General features: G+C 39.4%; 1 protein-coding gene across 3 annotated transcripts in view; it reads left to right on the forward strand.

Annotated features, from left to right (window-relative positions):
- Positions 1–1,818: 1,818 nt before the first annotated feature.
- The window catches only part of b3gnt2b (UDP-GlcNAc:betaGal beta-1,3-N-acetylglucosaminyltransferase 2b), a 36,578-nt gene continuing 19,211 nt past the window's right edge, over positions 1,819–19,185 (forward strand). For 2 of the 3 annotated variants that reach the window (XM_074647432.1, XM_074647430.1), the window contains exon 1: positions 1,819–2,120. The gene's annotated coding sequence lies outside the window, so the exon portion shown is untranslated. Of the gene's footprint in view, positions 2,140–19,185 lie in introns of all 3 variants that reach the window. The other variant, XM_074647431.1, reaches the window with a different exon arrangement.

The raw sequence follows: 19,185 nt of genomic DNA on the forward strand, positions 1-19,185 counted from the left end.
TCTCGTAATATTACGACTTTTTTTCTCGTAAAGTTATGACTTTATTCTCATTACATCACAACCTTTTTCTCGTTATATTACGAATTTTTTCTCGTAAAGTTATGACTTTATTCTCGTAATATTATGCATTATTCGCGTTATATTACAACTTTTTTTCTCTTTATATTGCGACTTTTTTTCTCGTTAAGTTATGACTTTATTCTCATTATATTACTAATTTTTTTCTCATTATATTACGACTTTTTTCTCGTTAAGTTATGACTTTATTCTCGTAATATTACGACTTTTTTCTCGTTAAGTTATGACTTTATTCTCGTAATATTACGACTTTTTTCTCGTTAAGTTATGACTTTATTCTCGTTATATTACGACTTTTTTCTCGTTAAGTTATGACTTTATTCTCGTAATATTACGACTTTTTTCTCGTTAAGTTATGACTTTATTCTCGTAATATTACGACTTTTTTCTCGTTAAGTTATGACTTTATTCTCGTTATATTACGACTTTTTTCTCGTTAAGTTATGACTTTATTCTCGTAATATTACGACTTTTTTTCTCGTAAAGTTATGACTTTATTCTCATTACATCACAACCTTTCTTCTCGTTATATTACGAATTTTTTCTCGTTAAGTTATGACTTTATTCTCGTAATATTACAACTTTTTTCTCGTTAAGTTATGACTTTATTTTTATAATATTACGACATTTTTTCTCGTAAAGTTATGACTTTATTCTCATTATATTACGACTTTTTTTATCGTTATATTACAACTTTTTTTTCGTAAAGTTATGACTTTATTCTCGTAATATTATGACTTTATTCTCATTATATTACGACTTTTTTTATCGTTATATTACAACTTTTTTTTCGTAAAGTTATGACTTTATTCTCGTAATATTATGACTTTATTCCATTATATTACGACTTTTTTTTCGTAAAGTTATGACTTTATTCTCGTATCATTACGACTTTATTCTCATTATATTACGACTTTTTTTATCGTTATATTACAACTTTTTTTTCGTAAAGTTATGACGTTATTCTCGTAATATTATGACTTTATTCTCATTATATTACGACTTTTTTTATCGTTATATTACAACTTTTTTTTCGTAAAGTTATGACTTTATTCTCGTAATATTATGACTTTATTCTCATTATATTACGACTTTTTTTATCGTTATATTACAACTTTTTTTTCGTAAAGTTATGACTTTATTCTCGTAATATTATGACTTTATTCTCATTATATTACGACTTTTTTTTCGTAAAGTTATGACTTTATTCTCGTATCATTACGACTTTATTCTCATTATATTACGACTTTTTTTATCGTTATATTACAACTTTTTTTTCGTAAAGTTATGACTTTATTCTCGTAATATTATGACTTTATTCTCATTATATTACGACTTTTTTTATCGTTATATTACAACTTTTTTTTCGTAAAGTTATGACTTTATTCTCGTAATATTATGACTTTATTCTCATTATATTACGACTTTTTTTATCGTTATATTACAACTTTTTTTTCGTAAAGTTATGACTTTATTCTCGTAATATTATGACTTTATTCTCATTATATTACGACTTTTTTTTCGTAAAGTTATGACTTTATTCTCGTATCATTACGACTTTTTTTCTCTTTAGCAGGTATTCACACTGACAGCTCACCTTTATGAAACCAGGCCACCTGAACCGGTTTCTGGGCTCCTGTGTGTGCTCTTGTGTGTGTGTGTGTGTGTGTGTGTGTGTCTCGCCCCGCCCACATCTAATCAGCAGCAGCAGCGTGACGTCACCGCGCCGTTGGAGCCGTTGAGAGCAGATAGAAGACAGAAGACACGGACACAGAGTCGGTCCTTTAAACAGCTTCAGAGTCTCCAACCGGAGTTAAAACACACTCTACGGGTTGAGTTAGAACCGGGGAACACAGTCTGATGGATTTATTGAACTTTCCTCCGTCGTTGTGGTGACGAAGGACGGCTGAACCGGAGAGTTGAACCGACCTGAGACCGGAGTCTGGAGGAGTTTAGAGGAGGAACTCACCGCTCTGATCTCTGACTGACTTCAGAGTCACATCAGCGGACAACATCTAACCGTCTAACCGCTCTCCTCTACGGTAGGTTAAACTAACCCAGGTAACGTTAACTAACTGAAGTCTGATCTAGGAGGAGGTTTCAGTAACATGTTTATGTGGTTATAATGTGTTTGCTTGTGAAACTTCATCAGGAACTAGAAGAAAGTAGAACATCAACACGACCTGCTGCAGTTATATTAACCAGTAAACAGCATTAACTAGGCTAACTGCTATATAGCTGACTTTATACGACTTTATTCCTCGTTAAATTAGGACTTTGATTAGTTGGTCAACAACTCTGATGATTGATTATTCGTTTAAAGTCATTTATCAAACATCAGCTTCTTAAATGCGAATATTTGTGCAGTTTTTTGTGTCATTAATATGATAAACAGTCTCCTGTTACTTTCCCACAATGATCTCTTTGTTTGTTTTTGTTTTTAACCTCTCTAGTAACCCAGGTAACGTTAACTAACTTAAAGTTTGATCTAGAAGGAGGTTTTAGTAACATGTTTATGTGGTTATAATGTGTTTTTGTTGTGTTCCTTCATCAGGAACTAGAAGAACAACAATAAACACGATATTAACACACTAAACAGCATCATGCTGACTAACTGACTAGGCTAACTGCTATCAGGAGTAGCCGATCAACAGCTCTGATGATCGATTATTCGTTTAAAGTCATTTATCAAACATTCATCTGGTTTATCAGCTTCCTAAATGCGAATATTTGCAGTTTTTCCCTGTTTATGTTTCATTAATATGAGAAATAGATTGAATATCTTTGAATGAATGAATGAAAGACTTTATTTCGAATTTAAAAATAAATAAAAACAGATACAAAATAATAACAAACAAAACCAGAGTAATAGATTGAATATCTTTAGTTTGGAGTCTCCTGCTCGTTACTGTGGTTACTGTGGTTACTGTCGTTACTGTGGTTACTGTCGTTACTGTGGTTACTGTGGTTACTGTCGTTACTGTGGTTACTGTCGTTACTGTGGTTACTGTGGTTACTGTCGTTACTGTGGTTACTGTCGTTACTGTGGTTACTGTCGTTACTGTGGTTACTGTGGTTACTGTCGTTACTGTGGTTACTGTGGTTACTGTGGTTACTGTCGTTACTGTGGTTACTGTCGTTACTGTGGTTACTGTGGTTACTGTCGTTACTGTGGTTACTGTGGTTACTGTGGTTACTGTGGTTACTGTCGTTACTGTCGTTACTGTGGTTACTGTGGTTACTGTGGTTACTGTGGTTACTGTGGTTACTGTCGTTACTGTGGTTACTGTGGTTACTGTGGTTACTGTGGTTACTGTGGTTACTGTCGTTACTGTGGTTACTGTCGTTACTGTGGTTACTGTGGTTACTGTGGTTACTGTCGTTACTGTGGTTACTGTGGTTACTGTCGTTACTGTGGTTACTGTGGTTACTGTCGTTACTGTGGTTACTGTGGTTACTGTCGTTACTGTGGTTACTGTCGTTACTGTGGTTACTGTCGTTACTGTGGTTACTGTGGTTACTGTCGTTACCGTAGTTACTGTGGTTACTGTGGTTACTGTCGTTACTGTGGTTACTGTGGTTACTGTCGTTACTGTGGTTACTGTGGTTACTGTCGTTACTGTGGTTACTGTCGTTACTGTCGTTACTGTGGTTACTGTCGTTACTGTGGTTACTGTGGTTACTGTCGTTACTGTGGTTACTGTGGTTACTGTCGTTACTGTGGTTACTGTGGTTACTGTGGTTACTGTCGTTACTGTGGTTACTGTGGTTACTGTCGTTACTGTGGTTACTGTGGTTACTGTGGTTACTGTGGTTACTCTGGTTACTGTGGTTACTGTCGTTACTGTGGTTACTGTCGTTACTGTGGTTACTGTGGTTACTGTGGTTACTGTCGTTACTGTGGTTACTGTCGTTACTGTGGTTACTGCGGTTACTGCGGTTACTCTGGTTACTGTGGTTACTGTGGTTACTGTCGTTACTGTGGTTACTGTGGTTACTGTGGTTACTGTCGTTACTGTCGTTACTGTGGTTACTGTGGTTACTGTCGTTACTGTGGTTACTGTCGTTACTGTGGTTACTGTCGTTACTGTGGTTACTGTGGTTACTGTCGTTACTGTGGTTACTGCGGTTACTGCGGTTACTCTGGTTACTGGTTACTGTGGTTACTGTGGTTACTGTGGTTACTGTCGTTACTGTGGTTACTGTGGTTACTGTGGTTACTGTGGTTACTGTCGTTACTGTGGTTACTGTCGTTACTGTGGTTACTGTGGTTACTGTGGTTACTGTGGTTACTGTCGTTACTGTGGTTACTGTGGTTACTGTCGTTACTGTGGTTACTGTGGTTACTGTGGTTACTGTGGTTACTGTGGTTACTGTGGTTACTGTGGTTACTGTCGTTACTGTGGTTACTGTCGTTACTGTGGTTACTGTGGTTACTGTGGTTACTGTGGTTACTGTGGTTACTGTGGTTACTGTCGTTACTGTGGTTACTGTGGTTACTGTGGTTACTGTGGTTACTGTCGTTACTGTGGTTACTGTCGTTACTGTGGTTACTGTCGTTACTGTCGTTACTGTGGTTACTGTGGTTACTGTGGTTACTGTGGTTACTGTGGTTACTGTCGTTACTGTGGTTACTGTGGTTACTGTGGTTACTGTCGTTACTGTGGTTACTGTGGTTACTGTGGTTACTGTCGTTACTGTGGTTACTGTCGTTACTGTGGTTACTGTGGTTACTGTGGTTACTGTGGTTACTGTGGTTACTGTGGTTACTGTCGTTACTGTGGTTACTGTGGTTACTGTGGTTACTGTGGTTACTGTGGTTACTGTGGTTACTGTCGTTACTGTGGTTACTGTGGTTACTGTCGTTACTGTGGTTACTGTGGTTACTGTGGTTACTGTGGTTACTGTGGTTACTGTGGTTACTGTGGTTACTGTCGTTACTGTGGTTACTGTGGTTACTGTGGTTACTGTCGTTACTGTGGTTACTGTGGTTACTGTCGTTACTGTGGTTACTGTGGTTACTGTGGTTACTGTGGTTACTGTGGTTACTGTCGTTACTGTGGTTACTGTGGTTACTGTCGTTACTGTCGTTACTGTCGTTACTGTGGTTACTGTCGTTACTGTCGTTACTGTGGTTACTGTGGTTACTGTCGTTACTGTCGTTACTGTGGTTACTGTCGTTACTGTAGTTACTGTAGTTACCTGGCAGGTTCTTTACTACAATTATCTCTTTGTTTGTTTTTGTTTTTAACCGCTTGACCCAGGTAACGTTGTTGTTAACATGTTTTAAGAGACGTTTTAGTAACATGTTTATGTGGTTATAATGTTTGTGTTCCTTCATCAGGAACTAGAAGAAAGTAGAACAATAAACACGACCTGCTGCAGTTATATTAACTAAAGCAGTAAACAGCATCATGCTCACTAACTAGGCTAACTGCTGTATAGCTGAAATCGATTAGTTAATTGATCAACAGCTCTGATGATTGATTATTCGTTTAAAAGCATTTATCAAACCAGATCACCAAACATTCACCTGGTTTACAGCTTCTTAAATGCGAATATTTGCAGTTTTTCCCTCTTTTTGTGTCATTAATATGAGAAATAGATTGAATATCTTTAGTTTGAAGACTCCTGGTAGTTACTGTAGTTACCTGGCAGGTTCTTTGTTTGTTTTAGTTTTTTTGACTGAACAATAGATCAGTGTGTGATTAAATTAACTAATCAATAATGAAAATCATCATCACACTCTCAAAGTTTAACAAAGCAGTGTCCCTGAAGCCTTTTAGAAACTATAATACATGTTTGAGCAGGTTAACCCAATATTTGAAGGAGATAACTGCTCCTTTTGTCTGTCTTTTATTTCTGGAATAACCTACATTTCTGCTTATTCCAGACTAATCAATTAGTTGTCAATTAGTAAATTAATCACAAACTATTTAGATTAATTGTTTGAGTCATTTTTTAAGAAAGAAATAGTCAAAATTATGTTGATATGTTCTTGTTTCTTTCCTCTATGACAGTAAACTGAATATATTTGAGACAAAACAAGACATTTTTTGGACGTCATCTTGGCTTTAGGGAAACACTGATCCACATTTTTCACCATTTTATGACATTTTATAATCAAACGACTAATCAATTAATCAACATATTAATCAACAATGCAATCATAGTTTATTTCAGTCTTTTCTCCTCCGTCTATCCTCTCATCTCTCTCTCTCTCTCTCTCTCTCTCTCTCTCTCTCTGATGCTTTCCAAGATAAAAGTTTTTAATCACATGAGCAGTGTTTTCCAGAGTTGCTCCACAGATGTGTGTGTGTCAGCAGAGTTAGCAGCCCTGCTATGTTTAGACAGAAGAGTCCAAACCACACGTTGGATGAGTAGCCTTCATCCAGTCCAGTTCCTGCTCGTGTGAGCACACACTGAACACTAATGACTGTCAGAGAGCAGTCACAGAAGCTATTTTCACTTTGGGCAAACCCATTTTCGGAATTGATTATACTCAATAGAAATATGTTCCTTCCTTCCTTCCTTGTCCTGTTTCTGTGTCTGTCGGATGTGGTTGATCTCTCTCTCTCTCTCGGTATCTAGTCCCTGCTCTGCATGGTTATTAGCATGTGATACAAATAGCTCCATACAGAACAGTATTTACATACAGTATGTCTGTCATTTGATGAGTTGCATCAGATAAAGGAAGTTGAAATGGCACGTATGTATGTTTGCATTTGTGATTTTAAGAAAGAGCAAGTTTGGTGGTTGTGATTGTATTATTTATTTTTAATTTCATGACTCCAGAGCTCTAGCAACTGGTGCTGTGCTGTATTGGATGATTTTTCTTTCATTTTAAATACAGAAAAGGGTTACCACATGGTCTAACCGAGTCTCTGTGGGCATCTCAAAGCCATTTTGCCATTCAGACAATAGCCAAAACTTTTCCCCACACCTTGTGTCGAGTGCTTACTTTTAGACATTTGCTGGTGTCCTCCTCCAGCTCAGTGAGCAGGCCCCAGCTCCAGTTTCCTGCTCAAGGACACTTTGACCGTCACGGGATGTGCATTCACCTGTTGATTGAATCAAACCTGTGACCTTTTACAGGACATTTTCTCTACCCACTCTCATGTAATCATCCTACCTAATCCACCAAACCTAAATGAACCATTACTATTCCTCACACATTCCCGTCAGTGGCTGACTAACACTTCTGGTGATGTGGAGAGGAACAGGGATGAGTAATAACATCCATCTACATAAGGCACTGAGTTTCTTTCTAATGTGTTCAAGTGAAGAACACAAATGTCAAAGAAAGGTCGACTATTTATTTGTTGGATTTTGTCTAAAAGCAGAAAACACTAAGGCTGAGACGATTCACCTATCTCCAGATCCGATACTATCACGATACTTGGGTGCCATTTCAATATGTATTGCGATTCTACAAATATTGGGATTTGATAATAAGATTTATTGCAATTTTTGTTAACTTGTTTTAACACTAGACCATGGGAAAAAGTAGAATCAAACACTTCTAGGGATTTTTACTTTGGAAAATCTCTAAGCAATGATAATGAATCCAGTAAAAATGTTTGATTTTCAGCATGTATGTAGTCAGAGATGTCCTGAAGTCAAATATATCAGGATCATTGACAGGAATTATTTATTATTTTTTTTCCAGTAACCCAAAAATCAAAGAATAAAGTTTTCCCTCACAAATAAGGGAATGTTTTATACTTCTGGTGAATATAATCCATCAATCTTATTTCCATAGATGTGTTTTGTAGATACAGTTCCCTTTGTTAACACCCTATTTTGAAAAGCGGCCGTAGTCCCACTTGTCTACTTCCTTTAACTTCTCCAAGGTGGTCTCTAGCTCTCCCGTCAGCTCCGTTCTCTTTATCCATCCATGGTCAGCTCCATCGGGGCCGTTTCAATGCAGAGAACATTAATGTCAGTATCTGGGTGCTCTACAGTCGTAGCGTCGGCCCATTTGACCACGGAGACGAGAGCAGCGGCCGGCTTCACCGCCACGTTACCGCCATACCATAACGTTTCCTGTCCATGACAGAGTTAGCATGCAGCTTTAGCTCTGCTCTATCTAGCTCTGCTTTTCCTGTCAATGTGTGAAACCCAAAGTGTTTCCATTCTTTACTGGATGTGTAGTGTTTACCACGCTGGATTTAGCATGTGAGGGTGCAGGTCGTATCCACGACGACCCTCTGACGTTTTATACTTGGTCGTTTCGGCTCGCTGAGGTTTGTTTTGGTTGACGGATACGGAACGGATATGACATCATGTTATTCTGACTACAACAATTAAAGCGGTAACTTCCTTCAACCTCCACATAGATTCAATTGAAGCAAATATATTGATTCTGGCATTAAAAAGTCAATTTCAAAATCGTTTTTTCCCACCCCTAGAAAACAGGCTGCTTTAGTTGCAGATTAGTTGAAGGAATGTGACTTTCTAACGTGTTGAATGAACTGCATTTTGGAGATCTGGCCCTTCACCAGCCTTCCTCTCATTTCAAGGTCAGTGAATCCAGCACATCCCAAATGGGAGATCTGGAGCTGCCCAGGGGTGCTGCTAATTATGGGGACATCCCATCAGGTCTGTACTATAAACCACATTGTCGTCATTCATGTCGACACAAATCTGTACTGTCCCGTTTCTCCGTTCTCTCCGGTGCCACCTCAGACCAGTTTACAGAGCGAATGGGTTCTCCTGGCTGTCAGCCTGAGCTCCTTATCACATCCCACTTTAAGTAGGCTCACCTAACAGATCTGCAAACAAAACAGAACAGGCATTGTCTGTACGATTATGATGCAGAACAACAGAAACATGTCTACAGTTGAGCAGATAGGAAGGCCACAATACTTATAATGAACATCTCCTTTGTTAACTCTGCTCACTAGCTACCATTAGGGCTGCACAATTATTCAAATATTAATCGTGATCACGATTTTGGCTTTCCACAATTAAATGAACAAGATCGATTGCAATATTGACGTTTAAAATGCTCCGCTCATAGAAAACTCTCATGATGCGTTCAAATGTCATCTTGTAAAATATAGTTTTTGATTAGAAACTTGAATAAATCCAGGTGTTCTCAGCAATATAAAGGAGCTAATAGAGAGGGATAAAATCAAATAACAGATTAAATTAAAATACTATAATTTATTACCTAATCATTTGAATTGTGTGTTTTTATGCAAATAACCACTATAGAACACAATAACAAAATAAAAGGATAACATTTATAATTTGACGGTTTGAATGTAGCACAACATGAAAGAAAAAGCGGCGCTCTGTGTATTTAAATGTGAAATTATAATAGAAATATTTTGTCTCTAATCTATAAATTATCGTGATAAATAATCGTGATCTAAATATTGATCAAAATAATCGTGATTATCATGTTGGTCGTAATCGTGCAGCCCCAGTAACCCTAATAACATAAGCAAATAAAAGCCAGTCTTGTCTTTTCTCAGCTTGTGTAAATGCTGCTGCGTAACCAGCTGACCGCCAACCAGGAGGTCACTACAATTTCCCACAGGATAAAAAAGTCTTAACTAGGGTTGCACGATATATCGTATCAGCATCGACATTGCGATGTGCAAAAAATGTGCAAAAATGTATGATGTAAAATTAGCATTTTTAGATTATTATCAGGAAAACCAAAGTTTGAGATATTTGGAATGTGCTGAATGTGGTCTTAACCTGTTCACATCCCCTCACTGTGACTTTCAAAATAAAAATGTCTCTCTCTCTCTCTCTCTCTCTCTCTCTCTCTCTCTCTCTCTCTCTCTGTTCGCTTCGCTTGTCATAAGTGCTTCATTTATTAAATATGATTTATCTGGGGACTTGTCAGAATACCTCATCACTTAAAGAGCTTGATGAGACTTTCCTTCCTCATGACATTAGCATTAGTTGCATTATTCCTGTAAACAAAGCCGCTGTGCCTGTCAGGCAATCTGTTTATCAATCTGTTGTCAATCTGTTCATGGAACAATGAAACTCAGCATAACGACTCACTTTCAGCTAACATTAGTGGGCATCCGGAGCAGAAATACTTCCATTTGCTTTTTCCCAGCTTGTGTAAATGCTGCTGGGACACCGGCTGACTGCTAACCAGGAGGTCACATCAATTTCCCTCAGGGTAAATTAAGTTTTATCTTATCTCATTTTATCTTAGCTAGGGCTGCACAGTATATCATTTCAGCATCAACATTGCGATGTGCGCATGCGCAATAGTCACATCGCGGGACGTGCAATGTCTGCAAATTAACTGGAACGTGTCATGCTATAACTTTTGTAGCATGACAGCTCCCTCCGTTCTCATTTCCCATGACTAATCCAGTGTTTCCCATTAATTACCTAAAGCACCCCTCGCCCAGACCTCGCCTCCTCCCGGGGCCGTGGATTTAATGCTCCCTGCGGGGATTGACGGGGCTGCCGGTGTGACTGTCCTCAGCGCGAGGGGTCTGCGGTGATATTAGCAACCCACGTCTTGTTTCAACCCGTCTTGAAACATGGAGGCTATCTCGTTATCCACGCTTTGTGGGTGTGACTTTTTTGCCGTGTCATCACCATTCATATCAATACATCCAATGTGTTTATGATTAAATTGTTTACTAGAGCACAAAATTGTTATCTAGCCGTTTATTTTTGCGCCAGGTTGATGCATTTAACTTTAAAATGTCGCTTACAAAATTAAATATTCCTGTCTTTTTTCATATCGCAAATTCAGTATATATATATTGCAAAAAATAAAAATTGCAATGTCCGTTTTTCCCAGTACCGTGCAGCCTTAATCCTAACACAACCAGCATTCTTCTGAACACCTGCATTTTTTAGCAGCAGTTTCTATTTCCTTAAACTCCATTCAGAGGAGAACTGCTTGTCTTCTTCAATAAAACTGTCACCTTTTGTTAAAGTACAGCAGAGTACAAACCGCTAGCTTTACTATGAGGACAGCATCACTGAGATACTGCATACAGTCACTGAGCGCAGCTGTCGTTGGTCAAGAAATAGTTAACTAAACCACAATGGCTCATTTTCAGTTTCCACATGCGTTAGCCTAAATACAGCGTGTAACTATGATATCTCTGAATGCACATTTCACAGAGCAAAGCTCAAAGTTGTCCTCTGCTGAGCCAGGCTAATCTCACCCCATCACCACACAGGACGCGCCAAAACAAAACTGATATTGACCTCCTCTTCTGAATACGTGTAAGACAATAAAGAAGCATAGTATTTCCCAAAATGTCAGCGTCTTATCACTAATTATCACTTCCCAAGCATCATTGTTTGACATCACATGTACAGTTTACATGCTGGCATGACTAAATATACCTTGATAATTATAAAATGAACTGTTCAGAAAACCCCTTGTTTGCAGTGAGTAAGAAATGACACAGTATTTAGTATCCATGGCAGCAGATATAGTTGACAGAGGTCTTAAGCAATAATAGGCTTGAATAGGCTTATTCATAGTTTGGCACTGTCTGATCACACATGTCTGGCTAAAGTTTTAACTCAGAGAGGGTACGTACAGTAAGTCAGGAGAGACTAGTCTGATAGATGTCACTTGGGCCACTGTGATCTCCAGATAGGTACTCTGATGAGACTCGAGTTAAACTACAGAAGCAAAGTGAAAGAAATGACACAAAACAAAACAAAACAGAAGTTCTTTAATGACTCCAAACCCTCACCAGAGATCCAGGTTTCTTTATCACCAGTAATGCCTTTTAATGAGTCTAAACCCAAATGTGTGTTTTCCTAAGTCAGATGCAGCTGCTGCTGTTAAAGTGCTCGGCTGCCGCTGTTTTCCCGAGATCCATTAAAACCAGCTTACAGGGATATACTGCTGCATGGACACAACTAATCCATAATGTTACAGTCATTGTGCCGACAGCAGTAGCTCCTGACTACGGCAGATACATCAGTGGGTTTAAACTCTTCATGGACATTAAGGGGAAGATATCAACTGACACCGGTATTGCCTGTAATGGCCAACGCACACAGAGGGCCTTTATGTTAGTGGGACATTGCATGTATTCAGCACACTGAGCAAACGAAACTTTCATTTACTAAGTAAGTCTTAGGGCAGTGACGGGTATTTGTGGTGTTGCTGCTGTACTCGAGCACGATATGAAGTGACTCTCTGCTTTAAATTCACATAACACCTTCTGTGGATCAATTTGAGGTCTGTGCTGCAGCCGTCTTTGCTTCTGGTTTGATTGTCGTCTTTTCTTCCCCCAGTCTGTTTTTTGACAAGTGAAGCACATGCTCAATTAGATTGACATCAAATGACTGAAGATCATTCACAATTTGGCCATTAAAAAAATGAATCGGTCCAAAAGTCCCACTTGTTGGTGTTCTTTCTTTAACACCAGAGGGAACCCGGTGTCGTTCAGTCAGTCAGAGAGGAAACGTACCTGGACAGTGGATTAGCTTGGGTAGTGTGGACGTTAGATGATGGCGAATACACCATAGAAGTGCTAGACACAGTGTGACACAAATATGATGTCACTCAGCAGAGAAATCTCAACGAAATGAATGACCATTTTTGATTATAATGAAGACATTTAATCTCAAATTGTTTTAATACACTCATTGAACATTTACCACCTCCTGAAGGACTGCAAGTTTGCAGTCACAGCTCGGCCTTTTCCACTCAGGGAACTTAACCTGTAACTTAACCTGTAACGGCTAGTCATTGTCACCGTTTCTGCGGTTTCTTTCCACTGTTCTCTGCCCACTTTCCGGACCAGAATTACTTTTTGGCCCTGCTCAGGAGGCGAAACTAAATCCAACTTCCATGTACTCTCAGGGGTGCAATGCAACATGTCGTATGCATCATTTTTATCAATCGTTTTGTCTGTAAAATGTCAGAAAATAATCAAAAATTCTAATGTCAGTTTAGCCGACCCCAAGGTGACATCTTCAAATGTCTAGTTTTGTTTGACCGAAAGCACAAAACCCAAAGGTATTCAGTTTAATATTGAACCCGCAGTCTGTAAAGCAATTAGATTATTTAAACAACAAAAAATAATCAATTAATCAATTTTAATAATAGCTTGATTGCGTACGTTTTAATTTTTTTGCATTCTTTAATGTGAATATTTGCTGTTTTTCTTAGTCTTCTATTATATTAAACTAAATATTTCGGGATTTTGGTCGGACTAATCAAGACATTTGAGTATGTCAGATTGTGCTGTGGGAAGTGGTGATGGACACGTTCAGGTTATGGGCAGCTCCAGGTTATGGTTCGTTAAGTTCCTATAGTGGAAACACGCCCAGTGCCTAATTTGCCACTCATTTGGCGTGGCAAATCAGGCTGGTGGTTTTGTCCCCCCTTCTGTCAACTGTCTGGCAGAGACGACAATGAGATGGGTGAATGAGACAGCCCTCGGTGCTTGTGAAACAGGATATGACTGGAGTTTGGCGAGTGAGCAGTTTAGGTTACACGTGCGAACGACAAGGATACGACGCTGTCACAGAGGAACCAGTTTGCCACCCAACAGTTTCACAAGCACAGTACCTCCCTCCTGAAACTTTACAATGAAGTCACGCAATAAAGACACGCTGAAAGTGAAATTACTCCCGGTTAAACTGTTCAACATGTACAGAAATAACTTATTGCTTATGACAGAAAGTTGGACACATCAGTTTTCTGTGACCTTGTTTGCACCATTGTCTTCCTCTCTCTCTTCCCCATAACCTCTTCCTTCCCCAGCCCGTGAGGATGTGTAACATACTCATTTAGCCGTTTCATAATCCTGACACAATGCTAGATATCTGATGTTGCACAGGAGCCAATCAGACTTCCTTACTTGCTCTTCGTTTATAGTATGTGCAGCTTGTTTGAGGTCAAGGTTATCAAAGGCTCCAGCTCCATCATCCGAGTCATGCTCACTCTCTCCTTTATTTCATTACAAACTCAATGCACATGAAAAATTAGCCTGTAATCTGATTACTTAAATGTGATTTTGATCTTAGTTTAGATTAAGCGAAGTTGCACAAACACAATGTCACAAGACTCTAGCTGCACCATATAGATGCACTTCAGCATCCTGTTTTGAAATGTGGTCATGTGGGCAGCTCATTGTGTCATGAAGGAGAAGGGAAGTGGACTGGGAGAGGTGGGTGTGGCTGAATCAGGCCTCACTCATTGTTATGACGTAAAATAGCCATTTTTAGATTATTATCAGGAAACCCCAAGAAGGGTGGCTTTTAATCAACCGCTGACCGTTGACTTTGAGATGTTTGGAAGGGTCTGGATGTCTTAACCCGAACACATTCCCTCACTTTGACTTACAAATTAAAAATGTATTTATACAACTGCGAAAAATGTCTATTTCTCTCTGTTGGCTTCAATGTAAACACACACTTCCTAGACTGCCTGGTCTTATCTTAAAAGCAATCTGTTTATGTTTTCTTGTTTTGAAAGATGTACTCAGTAAAACCCTGAGACTGTGTTTCTCTGGTGATGTCTTTGCCTTCCTGTAATAACCGCTGTCATTAGTTGCAATTTACCATTTTCCTCTGAAAGGCTGAACAACCACATCACTCATAGCCGCAGTGAAGCTTTTTGTCAGTCCACTAATGTCTTGTTCACACTAGGGCTGCAACGAACAAGTATTTTCATTGTCGATTAGTCTGTCGATTATTTTCTCCATTAATCGATTAGTTGTTTGTTTTCTGACATTTTATAGACCAGTGTCGATCAGTATTTCCCTAAAGCCCAAGATGACGTCCTCAAATGTCTTGTTTTGTCCACAACTCAAAGATATTCAGTTTGCTGTCATAGAGGAGGAAAGAAACCAGAACATATTCACATTTAAAGTGGCAGTATGCAGTATGACTCATCGGGCAAAAATTCCATAATAACATTTCAGAATATAACGACCGTTTTGTAAAAATAACTTTTTTTTAATCATATTTGCTCCAGTCTCGTCTACTTCAGCTTTAAGAAGCTGGAATCAGAGAATTTAGACTTTTTTACTTAAATGACTATTATTTGAGATGCAGCTCAGCACTGTGTGTCAAGTTGTTCTTCTCATTAATAAGAAATAAAGGATAATCAATTAATTCAAATAAATTGTGAAAGTGTATAAGTGCATAGAACATTATGATATAAGTGTGTGATGGTCATCCTCATGCTCTATTATGTCTCATAAGTTGTTGCAGCAATTTTTGGGTTGATTCCATTTGTTACACAGATTTGGTGCTAAATTTAACCATTGTTTACCACTGAAGAATTAATAAAAATGATCAATAATCCTCCAAAATACCACATTAAGACACCAAGACCTTGAGGAACACCAGAGAAAAAGCCATGCTGTGATTTGTGAGATTTCTGCAAGAATTGCATTTTTCGGCGATTGGATGACGAGCACGTAAACTGCTCAGAAACCCCCTTATTGTCATTCTAGCTAGGAAAGCCATCCATCCTCTGAATGCTCTAGATCTCTAGTTTGATCCATCCATCCTCTGAATGCTCTAGGTCTCTAGTTTGATCCATCCATCCTCTGAATGCTCTAGGTCTCTAGTCTGATCCATCCATCCTCTGAATGCTCTAGGTCTCTAGTTTGATCCATCCATCCTCTGAATGCTCTAGGTCTCTAGTTTGATCCATCCATCCTCTGAATGCTCTAGGTCTCTAGTTTGATCCATCCATCCTCTGAATGCTCTAGGTCTCTAGTTTGATCCATCCATCCTCTGAATGCTCTAGGTCTCTAGTCTGATCCATCCATCCTCTGAATGCTCTAGGTCTCTAGTTTGATCCATCCATCCTCTGAATGCTCTAGGTCTCTAGTTTGATCCATCCATCCTCTGAATGCTCTAGGTCTCTAGTCTGATCCATCCATCCTCTGAATGCTCTAGGTCTCTAGTCTGATCCATCCATCCTCTGAATGCTCTAGGTCTCTAGTCTGATCCATCCATCCTCTGAATGCTCTAGGTCTCTAGTTTGTGGCTGTAAAGTTTCATGAGGCTGTGATTATCCTAGAGGTCACCACAGGTCATTTTATACAGTGAGTCAATGAAAAGTCTCCTATGGGGACTAACATCATCACACATGAACACAGTTGGGCTCATTGGATCCACCAGAGTCTCAGCTTTACAGTGATACCCAATTTATGTAATTCAACACTGTTTAGGGACCCCAGTATGCAGAAATATTCAAAACACATCATTTTAGAATTAGAGACAATAACACATTTATACTGCATGTGTTATCATAAAGTGGGCATGTCTGTAAAGGGGAGACTCGTGGGTACCCATAGAACCCATTTACTTTCACATATCTGGAGGTCAGAGGTCAAGGGACCCCTTTTGGAAATGACCATGCCAGTTGTAAAACTGAACCTGCTCCAGCTTCTGGAAGACAGTAAAATCGGTCCGATCCGGTTTTCACTCTAATGCCGTTGCATTCATGGATGTAAAGTTGCTTCATAATGCCATTAGTGGTAACCCTGGCTGTTTGTTGTATATCACTACTCTCACAGCTCTTTGAAAGTCTAATCATGACAGTACATAGTACATGATTAATGCTGCAGCCTGAGATATGTACACAATGTCTTTGCTCATCAGGTCACACTGGGAGTCACGTGTCAGGATTAAACTTGCTTTATGTAATGCATTAACTGAGCACTGACATGGACAGCAACAGTCACACACACACACACGTTTAAGTTTAGATTACGTTGAGTGTGAGTGAACGAGTCACGCCAAAGAGAGAGGTGACCTTTAGCATGCAGAGTCGGACTGACAAGTATTTGTTGATAATTAGAAATTCCATTCTATTTTAAGCGCGCGCGTGTGTGTGTGTGTGTGTGTGTGTGTGTGTGTGTGTGTGTGTGTGTTAGGATTATAGTCAACTGATGTAAGATGCTCTTTATTCCACCACCATTTTGTAAAACATTGTTTTCCTTTTAAAGTCCCATAGTTTAATTAGTAGATGGTCCTTTTAACCACATATTGAGAGACGTGAGTAATTCAGCAGTTCGGCCCGGGTTGTTTTGGCTCCACCGTCCACCAGTCAGGGGATCCAGGTTCAAGCCTTCATGTTGTAATGCGTCTCTCAAGTGCTGAATGCTGCTGAAGTGTCACTGAGCAAGACACAATCAGCTGTAGGCACACAGAGTCATCGCTAACATGACCTCCACTGTTAATCAGCGTAACTGAATGTTTTTGTTTGTTTCAGATGGTCATATCCATCATTCACAAAATACATGCTGACGCTGTTTTGCAGACAGGATTACATTAAATGTTCAACCAGACCCCGTTGTGTCTGAATACAAAGAATAAAACAACCTGAATGGGTTTTAAAAGCCAATGAAATCATCAGTCAAGCCAACGTGTGTGTGTGTGACTAATGCAAGACCAACAATCGTCAGCAAAACCCTGATGTTTTTTTTTTTTAATGGTTGAAAAGATGATCTTCAGATATTCTTGTGGTGTAAGGAATGTTAAGAGTGTTTTTTACGTCCCCCGATCGGCTCTGAAGTCCATCCTGGACGTACAGATTTCAAATCGTAATTATTAAACATCAATATTTCCGATGGGATATCCGGTTGTGTGTGGGGAACCTCGAGGACAGACGATGACACAGTCACGTGGGAAAGAACGATAGCCAACTGAGAACCAAGCTGACTGAAGAAGGAAGGACAACAACCACCATCATGGCGGCCAATGTATGAGCTATTGCTAAATGTGAGCATAAAGTAGTAGTAAGATGGAGCTCAGTAATGGAGGAGCAACTTGTTGATTATTTAACGTGTCTTCATGACTTCATCCTTTATTCTCATTTTTTCTTTGATTTAAGTACAAAGTAGTGAAAGAACTGATAATTCTTCCTGCCCGTGGTCCTCCGTGTTTGTTTACACTGAAGCCACATTTGATCGCGTGAGATTTTGCGGGATTTAATTTTTTTCGTGGTGACTCTTGTTGTTGATGATGAATGAATGTGTTAGTATGCGGTGTGCTGTTTTGGCCAAATTGTTGCTCACCACACACTATAGGAACAAAACTGTTAGATCTACCAGAACATGTCGTTATGTGTGGGCTCTCTCACATTTTCCAACTCTGTTATGATCTGAGAAATCTTTTAGTGTGGGCCAGCCTTAACGGTAAAGCCGCCCACATGATCAGCGGTAGAAATGTCTCTACGCTGGCTGTGCCATTGTTTTCCTACGGGGAGACCGGTGCCACCCGACCAGGAGGAAGCGCTGACCTTGGTGTGACGCATCGCTTGAAATCGCCACCGAGTTCAAAGTTGAAATGATTTCAACTTTGACCTGCTGCCACTGACCTTTCAAAGTGCAACCAAGGAGAACAGCTGCAACTGGCGTTCCTTTTGGTGACATAGTATACCTGCTGCCTCTAGGCTCGGTGCCCGAAGAGCACATTTCTTACCATGTGAAGGCAGCTTAATAGCTGCAGTGGGACCTTTAGCCCTTTGTGAATACTGGTGTGGACTGTCGATATTTGGTGGGCAGACTCCAGCTCAGACGGCAGCTCTCGTAGGCTATTTATGGCGCTCTCTATTCGCACCATCTCGCTATTAGGCCCACATTCCCTCATGCGGTAACATCCTCTTATATTCTTCAGGCCTCGGTCAAGTAGAGCTCCAAAATATCTCTCTGGTAGTTGTAATCTACACCGGTGCAGGATGGACTGTGTGTGCAACACATTACAACACAGGGACAAGGAAGGTTTATTTACAAAGCATGATTCATGCACAACGGCAATTCAGAGTGCTTTACATAATGCATCTAATATATGAAATAAGACATGCAGCAGTTAAAAGTTAAAACGCAGATAAATGGCAGTGATATAACATACTCCTGATCGGGGTGGCATACAGTAATCTGCTTTGATTAATGAATAATGATTTTGCTTTCTTTGTGTAATCAGATATCCCTCTGTATATATTCATGGGTCATTCATAGGACACATTTAGGCTGGCAGTGTTTCAAACAGATGCATTTCTAGCATGGTATGGGTGGCTGGTGTGTGCCCGTCTTTCTATTTCTCGCTGCTGACGTCATATTGGACTCCACTGTGGAATTTAAGAAGTAGAACATGAGAGAAGTAGATCTAGTAAAA

The sequence above is a fragment of the Sebastes fasciatus genome, chromosome 9 (assembly GCF_043250625.1).
Source record: "Sebastes fasciatus isolate fSebFas1 chromosome 9, fSebFas1.pri, whole genome shotgun sequence".
Taxonomy (NCBI): domain Eukaryota; kingdom Metazoa; phylum Chordata; class Actinopteri; order Perciformes; family Sebastidae; genus Sebastes; species Sebastes fasciatus.